General features: G+C 39.9%; 1 protein-coding gene across 1 annotated transcript in view; it reads right to left on the reverse strand.

Moving 5' to 3' along the window:
* EFCAB5 (EF-hand calcium binding domain 5) overlaps window positions 1–12,842 on the reverse strand; it is a 90,756-nt gene that overhangs the window by 65,867 nt on the left and 12,047 nt on the right. The gene's annotated exons all lie outside the window — the stretch shown is intronic.

Here is a 12,842-nt window from a genome sequence, read left to right on the forward strand (position 1 = left end):
AGAGGTAATTTTTAATCTGTATTACTCTAGAATATTATTAGAAAAAATTTACATGGCATATTCAAACACAAGTAACAGTAACAGAAAATCAGACAGCAGTGACTTTAACCATCAGGACATTTATTGTTTTCTTAATCAACAGTCATTCAACAGCTCAGTGTTTTCATTAAGTACCTATCCTGTTTCTATTGCTCTTTATTTTTTGTCCTCCTACCGCAGATCACAAGATAGCTACTGCAGCTCCAGGCATCTCTTCCTTTTTTCTCTTTATTGAATTTGTTACATATTGCTTCTGTTTCATGTTTTGGCTTTTTGGCCACAAGGCATGTGGGATTTTAGCTCCCTGACTAGAGATTGAGCCTGCACTCCCTGGATTGGGAGGCAAAATCTTAACCACTGGACCGCCAGGGAGGGCCCCAGTGCATCACTTTGTTATAGTAGAAAAGGACTGAGAACAAAGGGGCTTTCTCCTCTGGAGGTTCTGTTTTGTTACCCAAGAAGGGAAGATCCCAAACTCTTCATTCCAAGACTTTTCTTTACATTTCATTGGCCCTAATTAGGTTACATGCCCACCCTAAGCCAACAGCTGGTAAAGGGAAAAGGGCTTAATTAGGAATAGTTTTGATCAACTGTAATTTATTCCTTTGTTTCAGGATTTAGATATAATTCTCTGATATCAAGTGATTTCTATCTCCTACAAAATTAAGGTTCAGTTGGCAGACAGAAAGGTGGGAAAATGTCTGCTGAGTAAGTGATGAAGAGAGTCTGCCACACTTGTATATGTAAATATATTTCTTCCCACTCTCATGCTTACAACTTCTTTCAAGTTGGACATTTTACATCAAGATAGTTCACTAAGAAGAGGCACCTACATTCCCTTCCTACCAAAATCTCTAGAAATGATAGGGTGTGTGTGTGGGGAGGTTTAAATATTCATTTGTTTGGCTGCGTGGGGTCTTAGTTGCAGCATGGGGGATCTTTCCTTGCAGCACATGGACTCTCTAGTTGTGGCCCGTGGGCTTAGTTGCCCCTTGGGGGCGTGTGGGATCTTAGTTTCCCAACCAGGGGTCAAACCCCCATCCCCTGAACTGCAAGGTGAATTCTTAACCAGTGGACCACCAGAGAAGTCCCTGTGTGTGTTTTAATATGAACATAAGAATGCTAAGAATAATAAAGAGGGCCTTCAGTAGTCAGAAATTTTGAAGGTCTCTGAAAAATGTAAGGTAAGTGGGATTCAGTTCAGTCCAGTTGCTCAGTCATGTTCAACTCTTTGTGACCCCATGGACTGCAGCACAGCAGGCGTCCCTGTCCATCACCAACTCCCGGAGTTTGCTCAAACTCATGTCCATTGAGTCGGTGATGCCATCTAACCATCTCATCCTCTGTCATCCCCTTCTCCTCCTGCCTTCAATCTTTCCCAGCATTGGGGTCTTTTCCAAGGAGTCAGTTGTTCACACCAGGTGGCCAAAGTATTGGAGTTTCAGCATCAGTCCTTCCAATGAATATTCAGGGTTGATTTCCTTTAGGATTGACTGGTTTGATCTCCTTGCAGTCCAAGGGACTCTCAAGAGTCTCTCCAATACCACAGTTCAAAAGCATCAATCCTTTAGTGCTCAGCTTTCTTTATGGTCCAACTCTCACATACATACATGACTACTGGAAAAGCCATAGCTTTGACTAGACAGACCTTTGTTGGCAAAATAATATCTCTGCTTTATAATATGCCCTATCTAGGTTGGTCATAACTTTCCTTCCATGCGAAGAGTTGACTTATTGGAAAAGACCCTGATGCTGGAAGGGATTGGGGGCAGGAGGAGAAGGGGACAACTGAGGATGAGATGGCTGGATGGCATCACTGACTCGATGGACGTGAGTTTGGGTGAACTCCGGGAGTTGGTGATGGACAGGGAGGCCTGGAGTGCTGCAATTCATGGGGTTGCAAAGAGTCGGACACGACTGAGCAACTGAACTGAACTGAACTGATGAGGCACCCTAAGCTTAAAGAATGTATATATGGGTAACAGGGGAGTGATTGATCTTTTTGTGTATCTTCATCCCCACTGAAGCTAATCATCAGGCACCAGAGGCATTCACCCTTGAGCTGAGACAAGTGGGTCTGGGTGAGAGAGGCAGGACAATGCCTCCATACCCATAGAAAATGAATTTCCAGCAGACTTCACTCTCTGCATATCTCACCCCTCCTCTAAAATCTCAGGCAGCAGGCTACAGAAAACAGAAACGTCATCCACAGAAAAGCAAACAGGGATTCCCAAATGCAAACAGGAAATAATAGTTTTTATCATTTTTGAAAATTAAGAGAACTTAGAAACCTAGTGGTCAGACTTTTGTTTCTATTATCATTCTCCAACTAAAAAATGGGACTTCCCTGACAGTCCAGTGGTTAAAACTCCGAGGTTCCACTGCAGGGGGCACAGGTTTCATCCCTGATGGGGAACTAAGATCCCACATGTCACGTAGTGCACAGTGAAAAAAGGAAAAGAAAAGAAAGAAATCATGACTTATTGAAGAAATGGCTGATTCTAGGACTAGGGCAAGAAATATTCAAGAAGAGCCTGGAGTATCTCCTAGTGCCAGAAAGTAAAGAGCTCAAAACAACCTCTGCATTGATTGGGACATGCTGTAGGGAATCAGTAATCAACTGAAAGCTCTCTCAAAGGCCAAAAAGGGAACAATTTGAGCAACAAAGTAATACTGGATTATAACCCCAGTATAAAATAAATATCCATGTCTATTCAGAAAACTAAGATCATGGCATCTGGTCCCATCACTTCATGGGAAATAGATGGGGAAACAGTGGAAACGGTGTCAGACTTTATTTTTCTGGGCTCCAAAATCACTGCAGATGGTGACTGCAGCCATGAAATTAAAAGACACTTACTCCTTGGAAGGAAAGCTATGACCAACCTAGTAGCATATTCAAAAGCAGAGACATTGCTTTGCCAACAAAGGTCCGTCTAGTCAAGGCTATGGTTTTTCCAGTGGTCATGTATGGATGTGAGAGTTGGACTGTGAAGAAAGCTGAGCGCAGAAGAATTGATGCTTTTGAACTGTGGTGTTGGAGAAGACTCTTGAGAGTCCCTTGGACTGCAAGGAGATCCAGCCAGTCCATTCTGAAGGAGATCAGCCCTGGGATTTCATTGGAAGGAATGATACTAAAGCTGAAACTCCAGTACTTTGACCACCTGATCCGAAGAGTTGACTCATTGGAAAAGACTCTAATGCTGGCAGGGATTGGGGGCAGGAGGAGAAGGGGATGACAGAGGATGAGATGGCTGGATGGCATCACTGACTCGATGGACACGAGTTTGAGTGAACTCAGGGAGTTGGTGATGGACAGGGAGGCCTGGCGTGCTGCAATTCATGGGGTCACAAAGAGTCGGACACGACTGAGCGACTGAACTGAACTAACTGAACTGATACTGATATAAACAAATACTTCAATAAATAAATAAATAAATGGGGGAAATAGAAATATCTCCTGTGCAGAAGTATTCCAAATAACTTATGTACTCTGCCCTCAGGGTACTAGAGCATAATTCTCTTCTCCTAAAGTGTGGGCTGTGCATAGTGACTTCTCAAAGAGCACAGTTAGAAATAGGGGAAATAAAGAAACAGAGGAAAAAGAATAACTTTACAGTGGAGAAACATGACAACTGCTATCTCAGTCAGACGATCTCAAGGCTAATATCAACAATGAAAAGTCAACATTGGTTCATTAATTGTGACAAATGAGCTGTGCTGATGGCATATATGATACACTTGATAGCATGAAATGGCAATAGCAATTTTTCTCTGTAACCTTTCTCCAAAAACCAATAATCTCAGTCACATTATGAATTTTAAAAAAATCAGACAAATCCCGATTAGGGCCACTCTGCAAAAATACCTGATGGTATTTTTCTCTAACACTGTCAAGGTCATAAAAAACAAGGAAATCTGATAAACCGTTAGAGCAAAGAAAAGTCTAAAGGGACATGACAACTAAATTTTGTATCCTAGAGAGGTTTCCTGGAGCAGTAAAAGAACACCAGGTAAAACTAAGGAAATCTGAATAACATATGGATCTTAGTTATAATGTATCAATACTGGCTCCTTGATAGTGACAAATATGCCATGCTAACATAAGATATTAATAATAGCGGCGGTGAGGAGATACCCCTCGTCCAAGGTAAGGAGCAATGGCTGCACTTTGCTGGAGCAGCCGTGAAGAAATATCCCACGCCCAAGGTAAGAGAAACCCAAGTAAGACAGTAGGTGTTGCAAGAGGGCATCAGAGGGCAAACACACTGAAACCATACTCACAGAAAACTAGTCTGTGTTTTCTAACTAGTCTAATCACACTAGGACCACGGCCTTGTCTAACTCAATGAAACTAAGCCATGCCTGTGGGGCAACCCAAGATGGGCGGGTCATGGTGGAGAGATCTGACAGAATGTGGTCCACTGGAGAAGGGAATGGCAAACCACTTCAGTGTTCTTGCCTTGAGAACCCCATGAACAGTATGAAAAGGCAAAATGATAGGATACTGAAAGAGAAACTCCCCAGGTCAGTAGGTGCCCAATATGCTACTGGAGATCAGTGGAGAAATAACTCCAGAAAGAATGAAGGGATGGGGCCAAAGCAAAAACAATACCCAGCTGTGGATGTGACTGGTGATAGAAGCAAGGTCCGATGCTGTAAAGAGCAATATTGCATAGGAACCTGGAATGTCAGGTCCATGAATCAAGGCAAATTGTAAGTGGTCAAACAAGAGATGGCAAGAGTTAATGTCGACCTTCTAGGAATCAGCAAACTGAAATGGACTGGAATGGATGAATTTAACTCAGATGACCATTATATCTACTACTGCGGGCAGGAATCCCTCAGAAGAAATGGAGTGGCCATCATGGTCAACAAAAGAGTCCAAAATGCAGTACTTGGATGCAATCTCAAAAACGACAGAATGATCTCTGTTTGTTTCCAAGGCAAACCATTCAATATCACAGTAATCCAAGTCTATGCCCCAACCAGTAACGCTGAAGAAGCTGAAGTTGAACGGTTCTATGAAGACCTACAAGACCTTTTAGAACTAACACCCAAAAAAGATTGTCCTTTTCATTATAGGGGACTGGAATGCAAAAGTAGGAAGTCAAGAAACACCTGGAGTAACGGGCTAATTTGGCCTTGGAATACGGAATGAAGGAGGGCAAAGACTAATAGAGTTTTGCCAAGAAAATGCACTGGTCATAACAAATACCCTCTTGCAACAACACAAGAGAAGACTCTATACATGGACATCATCAGATGGTCAACACCAAAATCAGATTGATTATATTCTTTGCAGCCAAAGATAGAGAAGCTCTATACAGTCAGCAAAAACAAGACCAGGAGCTGACTGTGGCTCAGACCATGACCTCCTTATTGCCAAATTCAGACTTAAATTGAAGAAAGTAGGGAAAACCACTAGACCATTCAGGTATGACCTAAATCAAATCCCTTATGATTATACAGTGGAAGTAAGAAATAGATTTAAGGGCCTAGATCTGATAGATAGAGTGCCTGATGAACTATGGATGGAGGTTCGTGACATTGTACAGGAGACAGGGATCAAGACCATTCCCATAGAAAAGAAATGCAAAAAAGCAAAATGGCTGTCTGGGGAGGCCTTACAAATAGCTGTGAAAAGAAGAGAAGCGAAAAGCAAAGGAGAAAAGGAAAGATATAAGCATCTGAATGCAGAATTCCAAAGAATAGCAAGAAGAGATAAGAAAGCCTTCTTCAGCGATCAATGCAAAGAAATAGAGGAAAACAACAGAATGGGAAAGACTAGGGATCTCTTCAAGAAAATTAGAGATACTAAAGGAACATTTCATGCAAAGATGGGCTTGATAAAGGACAGAAATGGTATGGACCTAACAGAAGCAGAAGATATTAAGAAGAGATGGCAAGAATACAAGAAGAACTGTACAAAAAAGATCTTCACGACCCAGATAATCACGATGGTGTGATCACTGATCTAGAGCCAGACATCCTGGAATGTGAAGTCAAGTGGGCCTTAGAAAGCATCACTATGAACAAAGCTAGTGGAGGTGATGGAATTCCAGGTGAGCTATTCCAAATCCTGAAAGATGATGCTGTGAAAGTGCTGCACTCAATATGCCAGCAAATTTGGAAAACTCAGCAGTGGCCACAGGACTGGAAAATGGCAGTTTTCATTCCAATCCCAAAGAAAGGTAATGCCAAAGAATGCTCAAACTGCCGCACAATTGCACTCATCTCACACGCTAGTAAAGTAATGCTCAAAATTCTCCAAGCCAGGCTTCAGCAATATGTGAACCATGAACTTCCAGATGTTCAAGCTGGTTTTAGAAAAGGCAGAGGAACCAGAGATCAAATTGCCAACATCTGCTGGATCATCGAAAAAGCAAGAGAGTTCCAGAAAAGCATCTATTTCTGCTTTATTGACTATGCCAAACCCTTTGACTGTGTGGATCACAATAAACTGTGGAAAATTCTGAAAGAGATGGGAATACCAGACCATCTGATCTGCCTCTTGAGAAATTATATGCAGGTCAGGAAGCAACAACTGTGACATGGAACTGGACATGGAACAACAGACTGGTTCCAAATAGGAAAAGGAGTTCGTCAAGGCTGTATATTGTCACCCTGCTTATTTAACTTATATGCAGAGTACATCATAAGAAACGCTGGACTGGAAGACACACAAGCTGGAATCAAGATTGCCAGGAGAAATATCAATAACCTCAGATATGCAGATGACACCACCCTTATAGCAGAAAGTGACGAGGAACTAAAAAGCCTCTTGATGAAAGTGAAAGTGGAGAGTCAAAAAGTTGGCTTAAAGCTCAACATTCAGAAAACAAAGATCATGGCATCCGGTCCCATCACTTCATGGGAAATAGATGGGGAAACAGTGGAAACAGTGTCAGACTTTATTTTTCTGGGCTCCAAAATCACTGCAGATGGTGACTGCAGCCATGAAATTAAAAGACGCTTACTCCTTGGAAGGAAAGTTATGACCAACCTAGATAGCATATTCAAAAGCAGAGACATTACTTTGCCAACAAAGGTCCATCTAGTCAAGGCTATGGTTTTTCCTGTGGTCATGTATGGATGTGAGAGTTGGACTGTGAAGAAGGCTGAGCACCGAAGAATTGATGCTTTTGAACTGTGGTGTTGGAGAAGACTCTTGAGAGTCCCTTGGACTGCAAGGAGACCCAACAAGTCCATTCTGAAGGAGATCAGCCCTGGGATTTCTTTGGAAGGAATGATGCTAAAGCTGAAACTCCAGTACTTTGACCACCTCATGCGAAGAGTTGACTCATTGGAAAAGGCTCTGATGCTGGGAGGGATTGGGGGCAGGAGGAGAAGGGGACGACAGAGGATGAGATGGCTGGATGGCATCACTGACTCGATGGACGTGAGTCTCAGTGAACTCAGGGAGTTGGTGATGGACAGGGAGGCCTTGCGTGCTGCAATTCATGGGGTCGCAGAGTCGGACACGACTGAGTGACTGATCTGATCTGAACGCTGGATATGGGGTAGAGAGGAATTCTCTGTATTACCTTCACAATTTTTGTTTTGGTAAACTTAACAAGTAGTCTAAAAATAAAAGCTTATTTAAAAAAAATAAACTAAACAAACCAATAAAGCAAGAGAGATTACTTGAAAATGAAAAAGGATTGTTGTTGCCAATAAATCATCAATACATTGGCTTGAACGTCAGAAAACAATCAATCAGCAAGCTGCAAGATAAAGTCAAAGTGGATAAAAAGAGCAAAGTAAATAAAAGAGTAGAGGATTGATGGTTATTTAAAAAACAGAAATTCATCCATAGAAAAATGAAATGTTGATATATGTAACTGAAACTCCAATACTTTGGCCACCTAATGCAAAGAGCTGACTCATTAGAAAAGACCCTGATGCTGGGAATGATTGAGGGCAGGAGGAGAAGGGGACAACAGAGGATGAGATGGTTGGATGGCATCCCCGACTCAATGGACGTGGGTTTGGGTGGACTCCGGGAGTTGGTGATGGACAGGCAGGCCTGGCGTGCTGCAATTCATGGGGTCGCAGAGTCAGACATGACTGAGCGACTGAACTGAACTGAACAACATGGATGGACTTTGAAAACATTATGTTTAGTGCAATATGCCAGACACAGGACAAATATTATATGGTTCCACTTACATGAGGTAGCTAAATTCATAGACAGAAGGTAGAATAGAAATCACAGTGGGGTGAAGGGAGAGGGGAAGGGGGAAATACTGTTTAATGGGTACAGAGTTTTTGTTAGGGATGATGAAAGAGTCTTGAGTAGGGATGGGGATGATTTGTGAATCAACTTTGTGAATACATTTAATGTCACTGAATTGCATACTTACAGATAGTTAAAGTGATAAACATTGTCTATATTTTACCATATTTTAAAAAAAGATAAAAGAGCCTCACCAAGACTTCAGAATCCCTCTCATGCTACCTTTTCAATCACAACGTTCCTTCAAAGGTTAACACTAACTTTCCTTCCTCCTTCCCTCCCTCCTTCCATTCCCTTCCCTTTCTTGCTTTCCCCCTTCCTTCCTTCCTCTCTTCCTATCTCTTTCTTTCCTCCTCTCCTTCTAGGCCTTTTCCCGTTCCTCCCTCTGTCTGGTCACATTCCCTTGACTCTCAACATTATGGATTAATACTATCTGTTTTTGAACTTCATATTGATGGAATCATACAACATGTGCTCTATTAATAGTACCTTTTTTTGCTCAATAACTTAACTACTTTTATCCACGTTGCCTGGCAGTAGCTTCATAGTATTACATTATGTGAACATGCTACAGTTTTTTCTATTCATTCTACTGCTGATAGAATATTTGAATACTTTCCAGATTTGATTATTACAAAAAAGCTGCCATGATCAATCCTCTACATGTCTTTTGGTAGACATATACATTCATTTATCTTGGTATGTACCTAGAAGTATAAATGCTGATCATAGGGTATATATATATTCACCTTAGAAATAGTGCCAAACAGTTTTCTGAAGTTGTACCAATTTACGTTCCTACCATCAATGTATGAAAATTCTTGTATTCCATATCCTTGCCAACTTGGCATTGTCTTTTATTTCAGTTATTCTGCAGAACATATAGTTTATCTTATGATTTTAATTTGCATTTCCCTGGTGACAAATGAACTAGAACACATTTCCCTCTCTTTACAGGCATTTGAATATCTTCTCTGATAAAGTATTTGTTCAAAGCTATTGTCCATTTTTCCATTGGATTGTCTGTCTTACTGATTTGTAGGGGTTCTCTATATAGTTAAAAACCTTTGATGAACACAGGTATTGTAAGTATCTTTTCTCATATTTTGCTTGGCTTTTCACTCTCTTAATGGTGTTTTCTAATGAACAAAAATAAAATCCTTAATTTTAATGTGTTCATTCTTCATTTATTTATTTTATAGTCAGCATCTTTTGTGTTTTAAGAAATCTTTGTCTACCCCCAAATTGTGATAATATTCTCCTGTGTTCTTCTAAAATTATTTACTGTTTTATCATTCACATTTACATCTATAATACATGCAGAATTTGTTTTCATGTGTGGGGTGAGGTAGAACTCAAAAATACATATTTTCCATTTTGGCATCATTCTTGTTTTCAATACAGGATTTTCAACTGGACTCTGTTCCATTGGCTTGTCTATTTTTATGCCAATGTCATACTGTCCTAATTTTTGTTACTTAACTATAAATCTTGATATTTAGAAATATAAATCCTCTAGCTGTGTTGTTCAAGATTTCCTTGGCTTTTCTGGGTCTTTTGCACCTCTACATAAATTTTAGAATCAAATTGTCATTTTATAAACACACAGACACACATACAGAACCCTGCATAAGTTTTTATTAGAATTACAGTGAAGCTAGAGGTCAGTTGAAAAAGCACTACTATCTTAACAACATTAACCCTTCTAATTCATGAATAAGGTATATGTTTTCATTTATTTAGGTCATCTTTAATTTCTTTTAATTATGCTTTATAGTTTCAGTGTAGAGGTTTTGTTCATTTTTGGTTAGACTTACTTTGAGATATTTAGGGGGTTGTAAGACATTAAAATTGGATCTTAAAATTTTCATTGTTTGTTGCTAATATATAATAGAAATATAATTGTTTTTGTATATTGACTTTGTATCCAGAAACCTTGATAAACTTATATTGATTGCTTTGTTCATCTGCTAAAAAGAAATTTCTATTTTTTCCTTGATAACTTTTATAATTTTTATATTCCTTATTTGCCTTATGACACTGGCTAAACCCATAGATCTTTTAGGAAGAATAATCTTTTTTTAACCCACCTTTCGAAATTAAGACTCATTAATGAAGATATGTTGTCCGTGTTGGTTACTACTGAATTCTTAGTTAGCAGGGGTTAGAACAGTGTCAGAAACATAGTAAGCACTCAAGTATTTGATGAATGAATAAACACTGTGTTAAAAAATATTATAGGCATTGGAATAAGAGGTATCAGGGTTCAAATTTCAGCTCTAACATATAGTAGTTCCTTATAGAATAAGCTTATAAACTTAGACTCTATTTCTACAAGATGGGAATATAATTATACTTTGTAGGATAATCATGATGAGAAAATTATACATATACATATATGAAATTATATATATAACACATATATCCTGAAGCATTTATAGTCATTATTACTATTATTATTATTGGATGAGCTCACTCTGTCTAGAGTGAGAAGAGGACCATAAAAGGAATTTTGTGCAACATTTTAGAAGAATAGGCAGATAAAGTACATTTACACAGGAGTCTGAGAGTGACTAGGGAGTTGGGAGGAAACCAGGATACATTAGAATCACAGAAACTACAAGAAGAAGAGTTTAAAGAAGGATGTATTATTAAAATTTCAATTTGAGCAGTAGAAATCTATCTTACATAACTTAAATTTTAAAAATGCCGTCTCTCTTTCCTTTTAACCTCTCCAGCATAACCCAAGGCAGATATCCCTCCTCCAGATGTATAGCAACTTAATATCTAGCCATCTTAATATCTGGCTCATTAGTAAACTTACAAATGAACAAGGGCATTCTCTTATCTTTGCTGCAGACTGCTAGTGCTCCTCTAGTGTGCTTGGTATTACAGGTTGCTAAGCAATAATCCTCCGGAGAAGGCAATGGCAACCCACTCCAGTACTCTTGCCTGGAAAATCCCATGGACAGAGGAGCCTGGCAGGCTGCAGTCCATGGGGTCCCTAAGAGTCGGGCTCGACTGAGCGACTTTATTTTCACTTTTCTCTTTCATGCATTGGAGAAGGAAATGGCAACCCACTCCAATATTCTTGCCTGGAGAATCCCAGGGACAGAGTAGCCTAGTGGGCTGCTCCCTATGGTGTGACAGAGTCGGACACGACTGAAGTGACTTAGCAGCAAGCAATAATCCTAGTGCTTGCTCTCTCCCCACCAACACACAGAATGGAAGTAGATGGTGTTTGGTTACAACTCTGGTCAAACACTTCTCTCTTAGAGCGATAATACCAAGAAAACAAAAGGAGACACACCAATAGCAGGGTCAGTAAATCAGGATTCTGAATAAGCCTATCAGTAGCAGTCCTTTGATTGGGTGATCTCTGAATTCATAAATTACGGCACTGCCCCAATGGAAAATTAATTAAGGAGTTTAACTGAATACAATTTCAAGCAAATACTGGGTTTTTTAGCCTATGCTTGCTGCTAAATCACTTCAGTCGTGTCCGACTCTGTGCAACCCCATAGACTGCAGCCCACCAGGCTCCCCCATCCCTGGGATTCTCCAGGCAAGAACACTGGAGTGGGTTGCCATTTCCTTCTCCAATGCATGAAAGTGAAAAGTGAAAGTGAAGACGCTCAGTCGTGTCCGACCCTTAGCGACCCCATGGACTGCAGCCTACCAGGCTCCTCCATCCATGGGATTTTCCAGGCAAGAGTACTGGAGTGGGGTGCCATTGCCTTCTTCGAGCCTATGCCTATATAGTCCTAAACCTTTTACAGATAGATTGATTTGTTTACATATTCACTCAATAAGTAATTATTGATGTCATAGTGCCAGGCACTATGCTAAGCACTGAAATTCTTTTTCAGGACTTTCTAAGCTTCTATGGAATTAAGAGCTTTTCAAATACTTACCCAACATGCACATCTTCACTCTGTATTAACCCACCTTATAACATACAAAGTCCTATTCAGGCACTACAGGCACAAATGCTTTCAATTAAAGAAGTAGAAACACAAAAAAATTTCTTATTCATATTCTGAAAGGTCCAATGATTTTTATAAATGACTTTCATCATTTTCTGCACTCAGTACCTGGCCCACTGCTGGGCATGGCCTCAGCACAACTCTATTTAAGAACGCAAATAGGAATGAATTATAATTCACATTATAATAAGCTCTAGCAGACTCTTTCTTCACAGAAGGCATACAACCTTAGAGGGACTGGCCGCTGATTGAATTGGTGAAAATTGACCCAGCAGGGCTACTCAACATATGTGCCGTGTTCTCTTAAAACACAGGTCCTGTCTGAAGCTCAGCTGGCTTGATCTGTCAGGATTTCTTAACATTTGACATAATATAGAAAAACTACTGTGAGAGGAGGAAAAGAAGCACTATTAAAACTATTGACATTAAAATTCAATAGCTATAGGAAAAGGTATTTTCCTGCAGAATTTTTTAAAACTTAGGGCTGTGTAATAAGAATAAAGCTGAGCAAATCAATAAAAAAAGAAATAAAATTTCTCAAAACACAAGTTCAGCTCATAGCCTGAAAAATGTAATAA

The sequence above is a fragment of the Bos mutus genome, chromosome 19 (assembly GCF_027580195.1).
Source record: "Bos mutus isolate GX-2022 chromosome 19, NWIPB_WYAK_1.1, whole genome shotgun sequence".
In the NCBI taxonomy this organism is placed as follows: domain Eukaryota; kingdom Metazoa; phylum Chordata; class Mammalia; order Artiodactyla; family Bovidae; genus Bos; species Bos mutus.